This window comes from Tauraco erythrolophus, chromosome 3, assembly GCF_009769465.1.
Source record: "Tauraco erythrolophus isolate bTauEry1 chromosome 3, bTauEry1.pri, whole genome shotgun sequence".
Classification (NCBI taxonomy): Eukaryota; Metazoa; Chordata; class Aves; order Musophagiformes; family Musophagidae; genus Tauraco; species Tauraco erythrolophus.
Window position 1 is genome coordinate 75,333,818 of NC_141467.1, and position 12,672 is coordinate 75,346,489.

At 40.9% G+C, this 12,672-nt stretch overlaps 1 protein-coding gene across 1 annotated transcript in view; it reads left to right on the forward strand.

Annotated features, from left to right (window-relative positions):
* The first annotated feature begins 4,118 nt into the window (after window positions 1-4,118).
* The window catches only part of WWP1 (WW domain containing E3 ubiquitin protein ligase 1), an 86,619-nt gene continuing 78,065 nt past the window's right edge, over window positions 4,119-12,672 (forward strand). The window contains exon 1 of the mRNA XM_086608719.1: window positions 4,119-4,177. The gene's annotated coding sequence lies outside the window, so the exon portion shown is untranslated. The remainder of the gene's footprint in view (window positions 4,178-12,672) is intronic.

Below are 12,672 nucleotides of genomic sequence, written 5' to 3' on the forward strand. Positions count from 1 at the left end.
ACCCCTAACCATGCCTCTCTGATCCACCCCTCCACGGATTTCAGATGATACACTACCCACTGTCTGGATCCCAAACAAAACAGGCATAAGCCAGTAGCAATTCTTCTGCTGCAGTGAAGACATCAGGTGCCCACTGCACATGCTAAGGCACACTGACTGCATCCACTGGCAGACTCGGGTGGCTACATCCACAGGGTTTTGAGGCTTGTGTCTTGAAGGTAGAATTTAAGTTCTACCTAAACCACATTTCAGTTGCCTAAATGCTTTTTTGAATATGATCCATGGAAACTTATCCCAAAATGTTCTTATTCCGTATGAGTTTTGTAATAATAAATCTCCATGTAAAAAATAACAACAATTGCCAGAGAAATTTTCCCTCTACTTTCATTGGGTACTGCTTTTTGGATTTTTACAGTGGAAGATTAGGGCTGCATAAGCAACCAACCTAACCACTTGCATTTAAGAATTTATTATAAAAGTTTGCTCATTTCAAACAACAGAAACCACATGTATAGACAGACTAGTTTTGCGTGCCTTTACTCAGGTGAAAACAGCTTGTATTTGAGAGTCTCTTAAAGGAAGAAAGATTTGGTTTCAGCCTCATCTTCTACTACTGCGTTACTGTTAAGGAATTTGATTTATTACACTTCACTTTTACTTTTCGATAGGATTTTTTAAACTATTCTGTAGTATGAGAGGATTATAGTTTAACACAAGGCTTTTGTAAGACGTTTGAGAACTTAAAAAAAGAGCAGAAATGCAAATAGATGGTATTGTATAGTAATTTTATGTGCTACTAGAGACATTAATTTACAGTTTTACTGGTTCGCTTCCTATTAAGTTCTAGAAGAGTTCTCCAGAAGTACAGTTTGAGCAAAACTACTGCCACTCACCTAGACCTTCCAATTAAAGGCTAGCTGTGCTCACTGCCAGTCGTCTGTGTGCAGTAACAACAGCAAACACATTTACTGAAAAGGAAAGATACAGCTCCAGCCGGTGGACCCTCCAGTTTTCTATAACCTAGATTTTGCAAAAGCCCGTCCTAAAATCAGTGCTTATCATATGTACATTGTTCAATCATGCCAGAAAAGATCTATTAATATCCAAGGATAAACCCAGTGTATTCTGCAGTCTGTTTTAAGGATATCTATTCCGAATCTGAGTTCTCCAAAACTCTCCTTACTTTGCAAGGAAAAAAGGAAAAAAAAAAATGTCAGAAATGCACCCAAGGAGACACTGTTAGAAACTTTCAATAGGCTCATAAATTCCTGAGGCTATGAGCCTCAGGAATACCCTATACAGAAACTACTTTTATATTTATTTAAAATAAATCTTCATGCAGACTCTTTTGCAAAGTTCCAACTTTAGTTGATTTATGTTTTGATAAGTTTAGTGGTTTATGAGACCTTACCCGAGGTTAACAGTGTATTTCAACCCTCTGAAGAGCAAAGCTCTGAAGCAATGAGGCAACCAGACCTGCGTTAATTCCTCCCAGCCTTCAGCACTGTATGATAGAATCTGTCATCTTTACTGGCCACAGCAGAGTAAAAAAGATAGAGATGGTTATCTGCAAAATGAAGAAAACTACGTTTGTACTTTTTCAGATACTTAACAAGTATAACTCTTAAGCGTAACTTAAATGTTTTCAGCAATTTTTCAACGTATGGCTTCTAACCATTACATATTTATTTATTACCTACTGCCTTAAAAGTAGTTGGAAAAAAGCAAGAGTCTTGAGGGTTTATAAGACATTTAAAACCAAACTTGTGACATTAACAAACTTGCGACATTTTGCATTCAGAAGTGTATCAAATGGCTTTTAAGAGGGAATAATACTTGGAATGTCACTGTTCCCCAGGGTGAGACAAATGTATGACAAAGCTTGTTTTGAAACAGGGAGGAGGCAAGCCAGAGAAGCCCATAACTTGTGTATAGAGTATTGTTTCAAGTCACTACACACTTTTCATTCTTCATAAGGCAAGAAAGAAGCACTTAGCAATCTTACCCATAGAATCTATTAAGAAATAACACGCATACATTTCATGAAGTTTCAGTATCAGATCACTGGTATCAGTAACAAGCAAAGCCTAGGAGTAGAGAAATTAATAGCTTTTGCAAAGAGCAGAGATAGAAATATTGCCATTTACATATTCATCCACCTTTTGCTGCTGGGAATATAATGCTGCATCCAGTGGAAAGTTCCTAAATATAATTTTTTCCCCATTAAAAAGTGTTCCTATGTAGAAGTACAGGTATTTTTTTCTCTAGGTTTCAATTAGATTGCTTTACATCAGAAAAACAAATAAGCAAGCAAGAGGGAGATGGAGCTACTAGCAGACTCTGGAAGTACTTATCAAAGGATCATAAAAGCAGTCCCTTGGAGTGAGTAAGTAAGTAATTAATTTTGGACAACGTCAGAACAAAAGCAGGACTGTAGCTTTCTTTAAAAGTAAGCTTTAGCTGATGCACAGAAAGCAGTATTTCTTTAATTCTGCAAATCAGATGGATTAATTAGGTTGCTAACTGTAAACAGCTAGTCTTAGTGCCCACGATGGATTTTGTCAGTGTACAGTTCACATTTTGTTACAATTGCTGCATGCAAATACTCAGACTACCAGCTGTCCAGCACTTGTACTGGTATTACCAGTTCAGAGGAGACTAGTACTGTTTTCTTTTAGAAGAGTCTAGTCTAAGATACTGTTGAATGTTCACGTTTCTTTCTTTTCCAAACTTTGTGGTTTTCCTATAGATTTGCTACTAAGAATCAATAGGTTGGAAAGTAGTACTTCCAAGAACTTCCTTTTTGTTTCCTGAAGGAATTCACATGCCCAATCAGATTGCTGGCCCTCACGTTGTTTTTTAAAAACAACAAAATACCAGACTTTGCTGGAAGTTGCTTCAGAGTCGCATACTGTAAGCTTTGTTCCTTTCAGTTTAACAGTGAGACAACCACTCAAAGGCCTTGCTCATGCCCAAAAGCTCCTGCTACGGCTGCCTCCATCGCACGTCGTGCGCTGTGAGGCTCAAGCTCCATTAGTCTTCAACGCAAGACACCACCTAAGCCCCACGTTTGTGCAGAAAAGCTCTGCCAGGTTAGTCAGTCTGTAGGGAACGCCTGTGCTTTTTTAACGGTGGCTAACGACAACCGGCCCCTTGCCCGGGCCGGGGACGGTGCTGGAGGTGCCGCTGGGGTCGAAGGTAACTCGCACCGCGGCGAGGCGGCCCCGTCAGCCGCTCGACCGCCGCCGTGGGCTGCGGCGAGCTGCCTCTCAGCCACCTCCATCCGCCCTCCCAAGTGCGGGAAAGCACAAGTTATCTGGAGAGGGAGAAGAGGTCACACGCTAGAAGAAGGGGACCAGCCCGACGAACCCCGCTGGCTCCGAAACGGGGCGACCGTCCCGGCCGCGGCGCAGCCCCCCGGCGGGGCGCAAGTCCCACCCTGCCTGCGTAGCCCGGGAGGGAGGCGGCTGGAAAGGCCCCCCCTCTCCCCTCCGCTCCCCTCGCGTCTTTATCGCTCGCACACCGCCGGGGTGTGCTGGCTCCCGGCGCCGCCACCCTAGAGGAGCCTTCTCGGGGGGGGCAGCGCCTCACAGCAGGATTCCTTATCCCGCCCCAGCGCGCTCTCCGCCGCGGACAGCACCGCAGCGCGGGAGCCCGGCCCCCTCCTCCCCCGCTCTCGTAGCGATTGACTCAGTCCGCTCCGCTCTTCTCCCCGCCGCGGCGCCCGAGTTGGTTCAGCCCGGGGCAGGCGCTAGGAATAAGCTGGCCCCTTTGAAGAGCCTCGGTGCGGGCTCGCCTTTTCCCTCCCACCGCCGCTGCGCACTGCTGGGTTCCGACTGGGCCCTCCCGCCCGGGCGGCGGCGGCGGTTCCACAAGTTCCTGCTCCCCGTGCCCGGGGCGCGCGCACGAGGCTGGCTCGGCCCTTGGGGGCGCGCGGCGGCGGCGGGAGCAGCAGCAGGAGCAGGGGCGGCCGCGGCGGGAGGGGGATTGTTGTGCAGGAGCTGCCGATGCCGCTGTGAGATGGCATCATTCTGCGCGGTGGCGGCGGCGGAGCGCGGCGCGGAGGGGTGAGGAGCCGCCGCGGCGGCGAGGAGGAGGAGGAGGAAAAGAAGAAGAAGAAGAAAAAGGTGGGAGGAAGGAGAAGGAGGCGGCAGCAGCTGTGAGGCTGCGGGCCACGGTAAGGAAACAACACAGGCTGTGCCGCAGCCGTTTCGCTTTGCGGTCTGGCCCGGCAGAGCTCGGCCGCCCTGAGGAGGAAAACGGCTGCCGTTTTTCTCGCTCCTCTTCGCCGCCGTTCGGCCGTGGGGAAGCGACGGCGGCGAAGGCAGGGGAGTGGGCTCTGGACTGGTGCGAGCTGCCCCTGTCACTTAGGGGCGGGGAGGAGGAGAATGGGCGTGGGGGCTAAAATGGCGAAGGGAGCGGTAGTAAGGTCTCGGTCTCTCCTTTCCGGCGCTCCGACTCGTCGCACCCGCCGGGCCCCGGGGGAGGGGGGTGGCGGCTGTTGCTTCTCCCCTTTCGATGCCGCCGTTTGGTGGCCGGAGGGTTGCTGTGTTTCCCAGCCGTCTCCCACCCTGGCTCACGCCTGGGCAGGGCTGAGGGCCTCTTGGCCCGCACCTGGCAGGAGGAGAGAGGGTCGGGGCCGGGGTGAGCTCGCGGAGGTGTGGGGCCGGTGTCCGGTGTCAGGCGGGTAACCGTGTTTATTCCTGTCTGCGGCCTTTCGGGAGGGGGTGAGTCCTGACCGCTGTCAGCGCCCAGTGGATTGCGAGTGTCGGGAGTCAGCGAGGCAGTTCCGCCGCCGGCCCTTGCTCTTCTGCGGGGTGAAAGCGGAGGAGAAGGATATTGTTACGTTCCAGTTCACCTTCCTCCGGTGAAGCTGGGGAGGGAGGAGGTGAAGAGCCGTTTCCCCTGCACGGCGGGCTGCTGTCACCCCTCACGGTATGTGTCGTGTGCTTCCTCAAGAGGAGGGGGCACAGCAGGGTAGGAAGTCCTTACGGTGACTGCTCAAGTTGTACGTGTCTGCCAGTCTCTCTGGGTCCTCCTGGTGTGTTGTGCTGTGTGAATTCAAGACCTCAAAAGACCTATTTATGTCATTTATCTTTGTTTATGTTGTGGCAAAATGTTACAACTCAGCGGAAGTGTTTATTTAGTTGTGTTTATTTGTAGGTGTCTTATTTTTGGAACAGTACCAATTCTCTTCCCAGTTTAACTAGGATGATCTCCTCTGCTTCCAGATCTATAAATGTTTAAACTGTGCGTCAAAGAGAGAAAAGGACTTAACACTGTTTAATCATTTAATGGGAGCTCTTCGATGTTTCAGTTAAACTGTAAAAAGAGTTTTTCGTATTTCAGTCATATTTTGCTGCACATGGCACCTGTGTCCCGTAGGAAATCATCAGGATATTTTGCATTAACACAACCCCAGGTTGTGCAAGTTCAGTAGCACTGGCTTACTAGGTGATACTGTCACTGACTGCAGGTGGCTGAGTTATATATGGTCATACATGTGAAAGACAATATGGCCTTCATAGTAATAAGAGTCTCCCCTTAAAACTGGTTTAATCCCTTTCTGACATAGGAACAAAATGATTTTTGGTGAGATAATGCTTTGCTAACTTGTTCTGTTGGCTTGGTTGAGTTTTTTGTGTGTGTGGTTTTTTTTTTTTTTTGCATGTGGCCATATCAGAGTCCATGTTGGTCAAGGTATAAACTGAATTATTATTTCTCATTGACTTTAATACTAATAAACATTAAAGAGATTTTGCATAAAAAAAAAAACCCTGAAGTATTTTTCATCCTTTTAAGAAAAAATTTATAGTTGTAAACACAATTTATCTGGACTCTTGATAAAGATACTTTCAAATCGGGCAACTAGAAATACTTGCAACTGATGTTGGTTGTGAAACTGTGGGTTTAGAATCCTTTTGTCACTTCTTTAGTGTGTATTTTGAGTTATATTTTAAAGATCTGATCCTGTAAATGCTTCTAGATGGAGTAACTTATAACTATCAGTAGTCTTTTTCCAATAATAGTGTAGAATAATTCCCTTAATTACATAATTATACTTGAAAACATGAAAGCAATTTTACACACTCCGGACCGATTTAATCTCTCGGCATGGGACCCTTTGTTACCAAAAGGAAATGGATTATTTTTGTTGGAAAAATAATTTACATTTGTTGCTAAACATGAGTGAAGAAAACATTGTAAGTCAGCCTGTGTGTTTTTGTTAAATGGTTGGCAATAAAGTTTGAATAATCACCTGTCTACAAGTGCTTCTTAAATCATGGGAATACTGACAGAGTTCAAAGCCAACCCTTTTTCCTGAGTCTGTGGAACCCTTGAAAGAAGGAGGAGTGTCTGTTAGTTCTGTTGCTTTTCATTTCCCTTCTTATATTTCCATATGAAGTTGGAAATTTTGATAAGTTGGAATTTCTTTCCACTTTCCTTGTTTTTTTTTTCTCTTGAAAGAAAGTGTATGGGGAAAGAGATTTCTCCTGGTCTTTGGATACAAAAAAGAGTTGGGGGTAAGGATCTGTGACAGAAAGTTAGCGTTGCATTCCATTTCTTTATGTTTCTGTATTCCTATGCCATTAAAGCACTAGATTTGAAAACTAAGGTACCATAAAAAAAAATCATGACCTAAGCCATGTTTATTAATTGGAAATGGCTACTATTTATACACTCAGAGCAAGCGTTCATTTTTAACTTAAAAAACCCACGACCGAAATCCCCCCCAAAAACTCAAGTTCATCCTGGAATTTAGTTGGGTGAAATGTGGATAATGAAGTGAGAAGGCCTGGAGAGGGAATGGATGAAGTGATAGACAAAAACAACAAAAAGGTGCTTGCTGCCAACTATGCTTAAATCATTCTTGAAAGTTATTTTTAACTTGGTTAAAAAGACTCTTTTTTTCCTGAAGATTGAAGAGGAGGAGTGAAGCTACTGATTAAAATGTCTTATCTTTTTAAGCTGGGTTGGTACTGCTCTTACCTGCTTCTGCACAGTGTAATTTTAACCTCAATTAAAAAAAGGCTTTCTAGCTCTGCTTTAATTGCACAGTACTCAAAGTCAGTAGAAAAGCTGCTTCAGGGTGCCTTCTTGTATGAAAGTGTGTAAATTGGGGCAGGGTTCCCCAGTTTCTGTGGTAGTGTCAGATTAACCAAAATCCTGTCATTTTTTCTCTCCTTATGAAACTTGTTAACCAGAACTGCCAAACTTTTCCTTTGAATTCTGAGCGAAGCAATGTCTAGTGACATTATTCTGTATTGCTTTGGTGTATGTACAAATGCAGACAATAAGAGTTGGCCACATCAGGTGGTTCTTTAAAAGTTTGTTTTCAAAGTTGCGTCAGTAGGCCACTGTCTGTAGGTGTTAGTTCAGATTTATCATAATCTGCTGCCATTTTCCTGTAGTGACATCAAATAGTCACAGGTAAGGACCATCAGAAGTATTAGAGATCTCACCCCTGTTTTCTTGAAGGAAAATGATATGGCTGGAGAGAGAAGTCACCTCTTCCTCATCAGGAGGAGCTGAAGTGTTCAGAAGAGGCATTCCAAAAGCTTGTAGAAAAGAACAGATTTTATGAGTGGTGCACCCTCTTTTTTTTTTTTTCCCCTGTACAACAGTGACATGGCATGGTTTTTGCTAAAATTTGCTGCATTAACTTTTAAGTTTTTGTTTTTAATTGCTTTCTGTAAGTGAAAAGTTCTAATTATTGCTTCTTGGGATGTGTTTTTGCTGTGTTTGAGGACCAGTGTTTAACCAGAAGCATACTTCAGTTTAGCTCTGTTTTGCAAGTGTAGTGTTTCTTTGCAGAGGAGCGCTAGAGATTCCAGGAAAGCTGTCAGAGTTGCAATATGTCAGAATTATTTACTTGGGAGAGTGCTGTGGTGTTGCTTTTTTTTTTTTTTTTAATTTCTCGGCATTTCAGGGAAAGTATGTCAGGGAAACCTTTATCCTGGTGTTACATGTAGGTCTTAGTAGCTACTACACGTGGTATGTAGTATGAAGCAATTAATCATTGCAAGTTGGCATGACTATGTACTGCTGTGGTTCTGTAACAGTAGATGTGTGGCAAACAAAAGATTTTTTTGTTATTCTCTCTGCCTTTAGTCCGTGTTGACGAGTGTGTAAAGTTTGTAATCTAATGAACAGTTTGATAATTCAGTATTGTCAAGAAAGCACTTTCAAAATCCTATCTAAAGAGAATATGGATTTGGATTTAACTTATGATTTGGACTGGGTTTGAAAAATAAACTGAATAAAATAGCTGGTTGTGTTACTTTGTAGCTGCTTTTGACTAAAATAAAGTCTTTGGTAAGAATTGGAGTGAAGCATGTGTTTAACAAAGCAGATTACATTCTTGGACTTTTGAAACCTTTTTTATTAATCACCGTTTTTCTTATTGCTGGAATATGTTAGAGGTGCTTTAAGTGACAAGAGCCTGGGCATACTTAAACTTAACCACTTCAAAACCTGAAGAATTCTTAACGTCCACACTGTTAATGATGTTATCTTGGAGTGATGTAACTAGTATGGCCAACAGTCTTTTCTTTTGTAGTAAAATTCAGCCTCTGATACCTAATGCAAGGAATGTTTCGTTTCATTAGCTCAAATCACTTCAGAATAGTTATTTCAAATATAAATATCTGTTACTGAAAACACAGTAGGACGTTCTCTTTATTTGTCTTATATGTAAATGGTATTGAGAATACAAATATGTGTTTGTAACTGACCTTCTCAAGTAGTTGTAATGGCACAGACTTACTCCATCTACTTTTTTCTATTAGGATTTTAGAGTTATCTTGTTGAAATCATTGTGGAGATGGAAGAAAACAATTTAAATAATGACAAGAAGAGGATGTCATATTTTAAAAATAAACAGCAAATGATTTTGTTTTACACATTGAAGTATCTTCATCTTGCAGCCTGCAGTGGGCAGAGGAGAGCTCTTATCTGTGCTGCTGTGAGTACAAACAAAAGTATATAGAGAATACTCCGGGAACGTTTGTAGTTACTGGGGTTTCTAACCAAGATTTTTTTTCTGTAAGCATTTAAATGGAGCAGGTGATTAGCAGAAGAGTCCTTCAAAAAGGAAACAAATTAAATCTTTTTGTCTGTTCCTTGTATAGGTGGGTGAAAAATATGAGAGAACTTTGGATTGTATGTGCATTTCAAGGTAGCCAGTGATTTCTCAGTATAATAAAATCAAAGGAGTTGTAGTTTTAGAATAGGGAAAAGTAAACAGGAAGGATAAAGTTTGTAATCTGTAAAATTGCATAATATACTTGGGCATCAGAACTGAAAAAAGAACACATGTCCAGTTTTGAAATAGTGCTCTGCTAGTTCTTGAGAAATTCAGTAAGGTTTTTTTTTAGTTGTTTATAAGCGTGAACTAAAGCTGCTGAACAGATCAAGATACATTAGTCTTAAAAACTGATCTTGTTTTTACTAACTGATATATTGGAATTAACTCTTGCATTTTCTAGCATACACAGTGACATTAAAGTATATCTGTGTAAGCATAACAGTCAAAAAGCAAAATAAAAGAGGAAAGCTAAATAGAAGATGAAGAGCAACAGGATTGCCAAACTTCCCTATTCTCTTCCCCTCAGACCGGAAGTGTGGAAGCTGGTTTTTTTCTTAAATTTCCAATTTCCAATCCCTTTGTTCCTTCATTCTTAGCACTTTTTATTTTCCACATCCAACTACCTTCTTCTGTTTCTTTTAAAAAAATAATCACTATCTTACTGTAGTAGCTGGAAAGATTTTGGATTAAAAAAAAAAAAAAGAAATAAGTGCGTTTTGGCTTTTGGGTGCAAGTTACAAGGACAGGGAAAAGTTAATTACTGTTGAAGAATCTGGTGGAAGGCTGATATTTGTGTGTCATTTCAAAAATAAAATAAATCATATCTCTGAATGCCGTGTGAGAGATTGCTGACAAAGCTATGTTGTCATTGGATCATGAGTAAAACTGCATTGTCAAGGGAATAGCTATGGAGAAGAAAACTAGTTGGAGTCTTGATTCATACCTTGTCAAAAAGACTGCTTCTAATGAACTGGCAAAATCTGTAGGTAGGGAAATTATTTATTGAGTGATGGAACTGGAAACTTCAGAGGGATGTAACAGTGGCTAATTTAGTATTTGGTGATAGGTACATTTTTTGTGTTAACATAGGAAACTTAATACATATTGGAAGGAGTAGCTAGAAGTATTTGTCAAAATGGAGTGTAAATTAAGTATTAGATAATAAAAGCCTGACATAATTATGAATTGCTTTATGAAAATGTCCCATTGGGAATGGAATAAAAAATAAATGTTGAAATATATTAAGAATATTACATATACCACCTTGCATACTGTTTTTATAGTAATTACATAAATGTATTTGAAAACTGCTAAATGTTGCTATTGTATGGCAAGTGGCTCTGGTACTTTGTGGACACCTCCTAGCTTTAGGTCTTTTAGATGGTTGTGTTTCTTTCTTATTTGTATTCCATCTTTGACCATGAAAAAATAACTGATTCAGGAGAAAATTATTAGAATAGTACTGCTTCTGTGCAAATAAAATGGAAAATATTGTTTACTTTTAGCATGAGGAGAACTGAAGGGAGAGGAGGCTTCCAGCAGAGGCCAACAGATCTTTGAATACAATACAAGTAAATTTCAGCCTATGCTTTTAACCCTCTGTCATACGGCTAAACATCTTAGTTCTAAGTGTGCGTAGTAAGAAGTAATTCTTACAAGATTCCATTGGGGTTGCCTGATGTATGATTTAAAATAAGGAGTAGGTGGTTATATAGATAAGGAGAAAATCTGTTGCTAAATAATAGGAGTTTTAATAAAAAGATTATATGGATTGTACTTCAGTGCATAAACTGACTTCATTTTAAAATATTTTCTATGGGCAAGTTAGTCTAGACTGCCCACTACAGCATTAGAATTTTTTTTTTTAACTACCAGGGACCGCTTGTGTTCAGAGTCGGTTGATGTTCTTGTCTATTATGAGTAAATCTGTTTTGCTGGTTGCCTCAGTTTTGAAGCTTGAAAGGCTATAAGAAATTAAAATTAGATTAAATTAATCTCTATTAGAGACATGTACTTTGGGCTTATTTTCCTGCATGCTTGAAAATTTTGTTTCAATCCCTCCCTGTTAACATAGGAGAAGTAAGAACATTTTTGTGTTGGACACTCTCCCAGCTTAGAAAGTGATGATTTCAAAGGTTGATGTGGAAGATGTAAGAATAGAATAAAGAATAAAACAAACAACATCATGCCACTGTTTATGTCCACAGTGCGTTACTATCTTGAATGAATACTTTGTGCATTTTTTCATCTTTTCCACTTTCCACCCTGTCTCAAAAGATACACAGTAGACCTGGAGAAAGTACAAAGAAGGACAGCGAGGATGATTGATTTATGTGGAAGATGACTTGCAGAATGATTAAGGATTTGTCATAATCTTCAGACTGGAAGATGTGTGTGTGTTGACCATGTCATGCAAATGGAGGTTATATGGGTTAAGGATGCTGGAGATCCTTTTCCTTTGTCATTCCTCAGTCTCTAATATCTGCCTCAAAAGTTCCTTGAAAATCAACATGAATAAAGGAGTAATTTTGAAAATTGCCTTTTTTTCAGTGGGGAGTTGAGTGACCTTTTCTGTACAGTTTTTGTAATCACTTAGTTTCAAGGTAGTGTTCTCAAGAATTAGCTGTTAATGGTTTTAAGTTATATAATTTAGTCTTTAGCTTTTCACCAGAAAGGATACTGACCCTCATGAGAGTACCTGCATTTCTCATGAACTCCATCTGTTCACCTAAAATGAAAATAACTAATACTTCAAACACTGTTTTACTACAAAATTTAAGTAGTTTTCTTATAGCCCACTGATTCCTTTTGTAACGTTGAGTTAACCTTAATGTGAAATGTGTTGATGTAGTTCAGTATTGACTCTTGAGAAGTCAAGCTTTGGGCTCTTCTGCTAAGACTTGTGTTACTCATTTTTGTGTTCTCAACTTGTAATTTCTGTGTAGTTAAATCCTGGAATCAGATTAACTCAGATGAGAATCATATTGGAAAATAATTAGTAGAAGCAGGCAGCTCTGTTTTAAGAAGTGAAAATTATTTATCACCTGAGAGTCTGACTGAGAATCAGGTTGAATTCTCCAGCACTGTAGAGACTGAAGGACTGTTTTTCAAAAAATAACTGACAGTGCTTGGGTGAGTGCTCTCAGGTACTGAGAGGTAAGATTAGTGCAGTCTGTGATTGGAATTAGGACAGACATGTTTCAGTGTTTTAACACTGCTGAGATTGACAGCTGGAAAGAGGCTTGCATGGCACATTTTAAAAAGCAGATATTCAGAGAAAAGAAAGTGAGAACATGAAGTGAATTCTACTTATACCCCTTTGAGCTATTTTTTGAAATAGAGTTACTGAGGAAAGATGGATCACATCAAACCTCTTAAATGCTGAAAAATATGCAAAGACCCTTTTTGCCACTTTAGCCCATAACACCGAGTAGGTTTCTCTTCTCTTCCTTGAATTGTTATCTTCTACTGACTTACTAGAACAATGGGGAGACTGAGAGACTACTTGGTGAAGCAGTATTAATGTATTTCCCATTATTAGTATCCTTAATCTTGGTTTCTTCATATTCCTACAAAAACAAGGG